This window comes from Nicotiana sylvestris, chromosome 6 (assembly GCF_000393655.2).
Source record: "Nicotiana sylvestris chromosome 6, ASM39365v2, whole genome shotgun sequence".
Classification (NCBI taxonomy): Eukaryota; Viridiplantae; Streptophyta; class Magnoliopsida; order Solanales; family Solanaceae; genus Nicotiana; species Nicotiana sylvestris.
Genome location: NC_091062.1, coordinates 143,775,815 through 143,784,114, shown reverse-complemented (window position 1 = coordinate 143,784,114; position 8,300 = coordinate 143,775,815).

Genomic DNA, 8,300 nt, shown 5'->3' with positions numbered 1-8,300 from the left:
GTTGATCCCAGCTATCGATAGATCCAGCCTCGAGGTCTGTGTACCAGTCAAAAGCATTTCCTTTTAGCGAGTGGACAAACTGCTTGATGAGGTAATCTCCATAAGTCCCAGCATTGTTACACGTCTCCACGAAGTGTGCCACATGTTGCTTTGGGTTACCTTTACCATCAAACTGTTGAAACTTTGGAGGTTGATAGCCAGCAGGCATCTTCAATATATCGACCCTTGCAGTGTACGGCTTTGAATATGTAAGGGAGGACTTGGCAGCAACTTCATATTTGTTCTTAATAGTTCCTTCAATTGATCGATTGGAATCATCTCTTCAGATGAGACAAGGATAGCCTTAGTGGACGCTACTTGTCTTGGGGGAAAGTCACTCTCTAGAACTTTTGGGAGTTTGCTAGGTACATGGGTGGATTCTTCTTCCATCAAGATTTCCACCCTGTCTATTAGCTTGTCAATTCTAGCCTCTTGATTTTGCATACATTTGGTCAAGCCAGCGATTGATTCTGTCAAGTTTGCTAACTGTTCCTCCACAGATGAAGTATTTGTCACCATGGCTTGCATGATTGTCGTGGACGACGGAGAGTAGCATGAATTTTCACACAGATTGATCCTTGATTGTCTCACGCTATGTGGTTTAAGTGGGGAGGATACATCAGTTGAAGCATCATCATCTTCCTTCACATTAGAGTGCTTGGATCCAGAGAGGTCAAGCAAAGCAAGAGTTTTCTTGATCTTTTCAGCAACATCGCTTCCTCCTCCAGGTGCGTTTGTGGAAGATCTTGCCCCTCTTGAGGATGAAGATACGAAAACAGGTATTGATGCGGACGACACTTGGGGTGCTTGTTGTCCTAAAGAGATTGCTTTGCTCCTCGTAACTGGTCCGAAGCTTCCAAAGGTAACATCGAGGATGCTTTCCACATCAGCATAGAACCTGGAGTTAGCCACCTTGGTGGAAGTTGAACCGGAGTTGATTTTCTTTGAAGCCATTTTAATGTTTTTGGACTTTGGTGATTGAAAAGTTAAGATGAGAGGTAGAGATTTTCCCACTGGGTGTGCCAGAATTTGTAGACAATAAAATTGCGTCGAGATAATAAAATCAAGACTAAAAAATATCGCAACAATCGTAGCATTTTATTTCAAATATTTGAGTGTTACAATCTCTATGAATCCTCTGATTCATCTTTCCAATTGTAAATAAATTCAAGGGCCTTCGAGCTTGATCTTGAATCTATGTTTGTTGCCACGAACGATGATCTTGAATTCAACTAGCACAAACTTTGATTTGAACTCGCACTCCTTGAACCTTGATTTGTTCTTCGTTCTTGAGCTTGAACTTGATTTGTTCTTCGTTCTTGAGCTTGAACTTGATTGTTTGAAGCTTGAAACTTGTGGAGGAATTTGCAGCGTTTGATCCACGAGCTCTTTCTTGCTTCTTGTTATAACTTCTGGTATCTTTTCTGAGTTTTGAAGACCCCTATTTATAGTTGTGGAAGGGAGGAGTTATGATAAGAACAAACTCTTTCTGACCAATCAAATTGAAGTGTGACATGACCGCATTTGATTGGCCAGAACATGTCACTTGCACACGTGGCACGATTTCATTGGTCTTTTAGTGTGACTTGGCATGCCTTGTCATTTTGACACGTGACATGATCTTATTGGTTCTTCCGTTTGACTTGGCGCGCCACGTCATTTGACACATGGCACCTAACTGGGCCTCTAGGAAGATGACATCTTGGGCTTAACGAACTGGATTCATCACTTTAGCCCAATTAAATGGGCTAACCCAATGGATTAAGACTTATTTATTTAACCCATATGTGTTGGACTTATATAATTAATTCAATTATATTAGCCCATAATATTTATTTGGACTAATATATCTTGAATTTAAAATATAGTCCAAAATATTTTATTGAATTTAAATTCAATAAATTTTACATGCCTACAGATGTACAGTTCAAAGTTTTTTTTAATAACAACCTTATTTATCTTTTGTTTCCTTTTATAGCAATTGGTTGTACCTATAACAATATTTAACTTTTAATAAAAATCCTATTGATTGTTATAGATAAAAATTAACTCAATTTTTTTAATTTGTTTTTTGTTACAAAAGATAGTGAATGTTTTATATAAAATCTCCACTGATACTCATATTTCATTAATTAAATTTTGAAAAAGCTAATACAATATTATAAGGTGGAGTGGGAAAATGACAAAATACAAAAAGCTCCCAACTTCATCTTTTAATTTTACTCATTCCGAGTTAACAAAAGTTTTTCACGTTCCACACTCCTGTTAAAACTTACAAATTTATTAAATCATGTCACCAATAAAATACAATCAATAACTTACTTTTTGGTTATAAAAAACTAATAAATCTAAAAATATTTGAGTAAGGCTACTATAGAGAATTTTATAAAAAGCCAATGTTACAAATATCATATATTGCTATAATAGGTAAAAGGTTATTGTAAAGAAGTACTCCCTCCGTTTACTTTTACTTATCCACTATTGACTTTACACACTCCTTAAGAAATAATAAATAAAGTGCATAATATGCCATGATATCCCTATTAATTGGTGTATTGTCTTAATGGATTTGGAAAATAATTTGGAATGAGTAATTAATGCTAAGGGCAAAACAAAAAAAATAAATTATTTTTCTTTTGCGAAAAGTGACAAGTAAAAGTGAAGATTTATTTTTAGAATACTTGACAACTAAAAGTGAACGGAGGACGTATATTGTAACTTAAAATAATCGATTATAAAGAAAATTTGTCTTGTTATGAATATATTATATTATGTATGTTCATTTAGTACTCCGTTGTAAATAAGCTTCCTGAAGAAGCTTATCCATATGGGACTCTGCCGTAAATATGTTTATCTATTTAGTACTCTATTGGAAATAAGCTTCCTGAAGAAACTTATCACTTCGGTACCCGGTTATGGATAAACATTACCCCCGGTAGAAGATTATCCATACCGGGTACAATGAGCTTATCCATTCAGTACTTCGTTATGGATAAACATTGCTCTCAGTAGAAGATTATCCATATCTGGTATTGTAGCAGCTTACACAGCAGCTTGCAGTAGCAGCTTACACAGCAGCTTCCTTTCTTCTATAAATAGAAGAGATTTCAGTTCATTATGTACATCAGTTTGAATTCGAATAATATATCAGTTTCTCTCTATACTTGTCTTTACTTTATAGTCTTTATTTTATAACACGTTATCAGCACGAGACTCTGCCATCTCGAGCAAATATTTTGAAAGTATCTGAGGTAAGAACTTTCTTTTCCTAAATAATGTCAAATCTTTCTAAACTTGAATTTGTAGCCCTGGATATATCGGGCAAAAGCTACATGTCTTGGGTGCTTGATGCTGAAATTCATCTTGATGCGATGGGTCTGGCAGACACCATCAAAGACAAAAATCAGGCATCAAACCAAGACCGTGCCAAAGCAATGATATTCCTACGCCATCACCTTGATGAGGGCCTGAAAATGGAATATCTTACTGTTAAAGATCCAGTCATACTGTGGAATAATTTGAAAGATAGATATGACCACCTGAAGATGGTCGTTCTTCCACAGGCACGATATGATTGGACTCATCTAAGGCTACAAGATTTTAAATCTATCAGTGAGTATAATTCTGCTATGTTCAGAATTATTTCCCAATTGAAGTTATGTGGTGATAATATTACTGATCATGATATGTTGGAGAAAACTTTCACCACTTTTCATGCCTCGAATATGCTCCTGCAGCAGCAATATCGAGAGATGGGATTTAAAAAGTATTCTGAACTTATCTCACATCTTCTTATAGCCGAGCAACATAATGGGCTATTAATGAAAAATCATGAAAGCCGACCTACTGGTTCTTGTCCATTCCCTGAAGTGAATGAGACGAACTTCCACCAAGCTAGACGTGGAAGAGGTCGTGGCCCCAGTCGTGGTCATGGCCGTGGTCGGGGAAGAAATTTTAATCATGGTAATAATAATGCACCAAAGAACACTCCTCACCACTAGCAGTGGAAAAGGAAGGAACATAAGCATGAAGCGGTGCAAGCACCAAATGCAGAAAATGCATGTTATAGATGTGGAGGAAAAGGGCACTGGTCACGTACCTGTCGTACGCCAAAGCACCTAGTTGAGCTTTATCAAGCCTCCCTAAAGAAGATAGAGAAAAATGCTGAAGCAAATTTTATTTCTGAAGATAATTTAGACTTCATGCATTTGGATGTAGCTGATTATCTTGCACTCTCAAAAGGAGAAACAAGTCATGTAATCAGTGGTGAATCTGTAAAAATGTAAATATTTTAATTTTTGTTGTTTGTAATAGATAGTATGGTTATGTAATTATTGTACATAAAGAAAAATTATGATTTGATAATGATGTTTACTATAATATATCTTGTTTATGTCATTTTGAAGAATATGGATAACATTATTAGATCAACTTAAACTCTAGCAGAGTTTGCAAGAAATATACAACCACAAGAAGTGGTTATATTTCGTATATCTCATTGTAATTATATTTTGTTAACTACCAGAAGTGGTATATGCCTATGATCACCAGAAGTGATAATTTAGGCTTTCTATGGTTACAATTGAAGATAAGCTACATAAATATTCTCTATATTAAATGCACGCCTCGATTTGCTCCTGAAGTAGTAAATATTTTAAAAGAGGTTGAGGCATCACAATTTGATGTGATTAATGCGCATTCAGATAATTATGTTCGATTTCCTGAAGGATGAGAACTTTTGATAATATTAATCCATTCCCTGAAGTGAATGTGACAATACTAATAAGTCGGGTAAATATGAACGCGCTCTTGATGTGAATACATTACAATTCACCTCCAGAAGAGTTAATATAATTGAGAGAATATATACTCAATATTTCGTATTTTAAATTTGCTCCTGAAGAAGTAACACAATTGAAATTGCCTCCTGAAGTGGAAAAATATTATGAAGAGGAGTTTTCGTGTGCTTAAACAATTGTTTTACATTGTTTATTTGATTGTGATTTTCTCTCATGACACCAGCAGTGTCTGAGCAATATTTGATAGTACAAAATGTATCAACAACTCCTGAAGAGCTAAATGTTTGCCTAAAGAATACATGACACCAGTAGTGCCAGATAAATATTAGATTGTGGATAATAAATGAAGGCTCTCGAAGAGCTTATATACAAATATGTCATTCATATTATATGATTATGGTCAAAACATATGTTGTAGTAAACCTGAAGTTTACTAATACAAATGGCTATCATATTGAGACTACAAATGATTGGAAGATTGATAATCTTCATGTTTCCACAATCATAGGGGGTAAAATAATATGTATGTGAGAAGTTACCCGCCTTATTCTTTAATTTGTACTATATCATGTATCACAGTAAACCAGAAGTTTACTAAAGCAAAAGTTTATGCCATAGTAAACCAGAAGTTTACTAAGAGATAGCACATGACATGATAAACTTGAAGTTTTCATTTGCCATTTTTAAATGAGCTATTTGAGAATTCAGATAAGCATATACTAAAGAACTAGAAGATTCTTCAGGAATTCTCATGTGTTGCTTGTTCTCATAATAAATTGATTATACCAGCTAAAGTTGGGACTAAGACCTCTGATTCTGAAATATATAAAAGGTGAATATGGGCCCGTTCACCTATCATGTGAACCACTTATAGATGCATATATGAGATGGGTACATGTGTAATTATTGTCAACCTGCAGTTTGACATTTGGAATTGCTTTTCTAGGTTAAGAGCATAATTTTCATATTATAAAATCAAGAAAATTTATCTTGATAATGCTAGTTTATATCCAAGCTGGTTTAGCATTGAATACCTCCTATTAATGGCTAAACCATTGCTTATGAGAACAAAACTTCATGTGTTGGTCTAAGATTTTCTAAATTGCATATAGCAGCACTTGTATGCATCAGACCAACAATATATGATAAGTCCTCCCTTCACAATTGGTTTAGGATCAGAAACCAAATATTTTTACTATCTTTTGTTACGTGGTATATGATTAATTTCTCTACCATAATACACAAAGATATGCTTCCCAATGATGATTGGGGATATATGTTAGTTTTTCTAACATTTGGGGGATGGAATAAACAGTTGAAAAATATACTATATGAATCGAATTATCATTAATATGATCCTGACTTAGAAGATAGTTTAAGTCGAATGCTAGAAGCATTTGTTGATCCAAAATTAAATATCATATTTCAGTTGTAAATGCTCCTATTAAAATTAAAGTCTTTGAAGGATAAAATTTACTACACGCATGAAGCGTAGTAAATCGATCGATTCCAAAGGTAACAATCCTTGAAAAATGATAGGAGCAAATGATCAAAATGATCATAATGAGGAGGAAATGAGCTCTAGAAGAGCCCACGACATAACATTTCATGAAACTCCAGAAGAAGTTCAGGTACCTGAAAATAAAGAAAGTTATGAGATCTCAACAAGTTATACTGCTTAGGAACCGATACAAAATGATCGTCGACGATATATTTGATACAATATAGTGCACAATATTGTAAAAGATTATGAGGATCAGACCTGTAGTCCAGGAACTTGGAGATGTCATGCCATTTAAATGCAAGGCATAACCTATATGACTCATTTGATTAAGTCTATATGAAGATCCCTGAAGGATTTAAAATGCCTGAAGCATATAATTCAAAGTCTCGAAAAATGTACTCGATCAAATTATAAAGATCTTTATACGTTTTAAATCAATCTGGGCGCATGTGATATAATCGCCTTAGTGAATATTTGCTGAAAGAAAGTTACATAAATTATGTTATTTGTCCATATATTTTTATAAAGAAAATGTCATCAGAATTTGTTACACTTGCTGTTTATGTTGGTGACATAAATCTTATTGGAACTCCAAAAGAGCTCCAAAAGGGTCTTAAAATGCTTTTACATGGACAAAATGTACCCATTAAGTACACCAATGGATATTCAATCACTTGAAGTGAATAAGGATCCGTTCCAACCTCTAGAAGAGGATGAGGAACTCCTTGGTCCTGAAATACTCTGTCTCGGTGTAGATGGTGCACTTGTTTATCTTGATAATGCTAACAAAAGTGGTGCAGATCTATTGGTAATGCAGATGCAGGTTATTTATCTGATCCCCATAAAGCTCGATCTCAAATCGGCAAGAAGGGAGTGCATATGATTGAGATCAATGATTCATTCGAGAAACATATGGGTTGGAATGTGATAAAAGACCCACAATATTATACGGAGACAATGTTCCATGTATATCCCAATTAAAGGGAGGATTTATAAAAGGAGATAGAATGAAGAACATTTCACCATAATTATTCTACACACATGATCTTCAGGAATTTGGGTCCGTGTTAGTGTTTTCTGGAGTTTGTCGTAGGGATAGTGGTTGTGGTGTGGGATGGTAGAGTAAGGTCATGTCCTCGAGGGGTGCCGAAGGGGTAAAGGGTTGGGAAGAGAGGAAAGGAAGGTAAGGGGAAAGAGGGAGCTTGTAGATTGAGGATCGGGTGGTGGAACATAGGCACGCTGATGGGGAAGTCTATTGAGTTGGCAAAGATTCTCCAGAAGAGAAAGGTTAATATAGCTTGTGTCCAGGAGACTAGGTGGGCAGGGTCGAAGGTGAGTAATGCAGACGGGTATAAGTTGTGGTACTTTGGAGTCGTGAGCGGTAAGAATGGAGTGGGTATCTTGGTGGATAGGGATCTTAGAGAGTCTATGGTTGAGGTTAGGCGAGTGAATGATAGGATAATGTTTATTAAGTTGGTGATTGGTGAGTGCACCCTCAATGTAGTTAGCGCTTTCGCGCCGCAAGCGGGCTTGGATGAGGAGGTTAAGAGGCTCTTTTGGGATCGCTTGGACGAGATAGTACGTAGTATCCTACCTACTAAAAGGTTATTTATTTGAGGGGATTTCAATGGTCATATTGGGGCGGTTGTTGGTAGTTATGGCGAGGTGCATGGTGGCTTTGGCCTTGGGGATAGGAACGGAGGAGGTACTTCGCTGTTAGACTTCGCTAAGGCTTTCAAGCTGGTGATTGCGAACTCGACTTTTCCGAAGAGGGAGGAGCATCTAGGTACTTTCCGAAGTTCGGCGGTGAAGACTCAGATCGATTACCTCCTCCTCAGAAGGTGTGATAGAGGGTTGTGCAAGGATTGCAAGGTTATTCTGGGAGAGACCCCTCGTGACTCAGCATAGGCTCTTAGTGATGGACATCGGCATTATGATGAAGAGAAAGAAGAGGTATG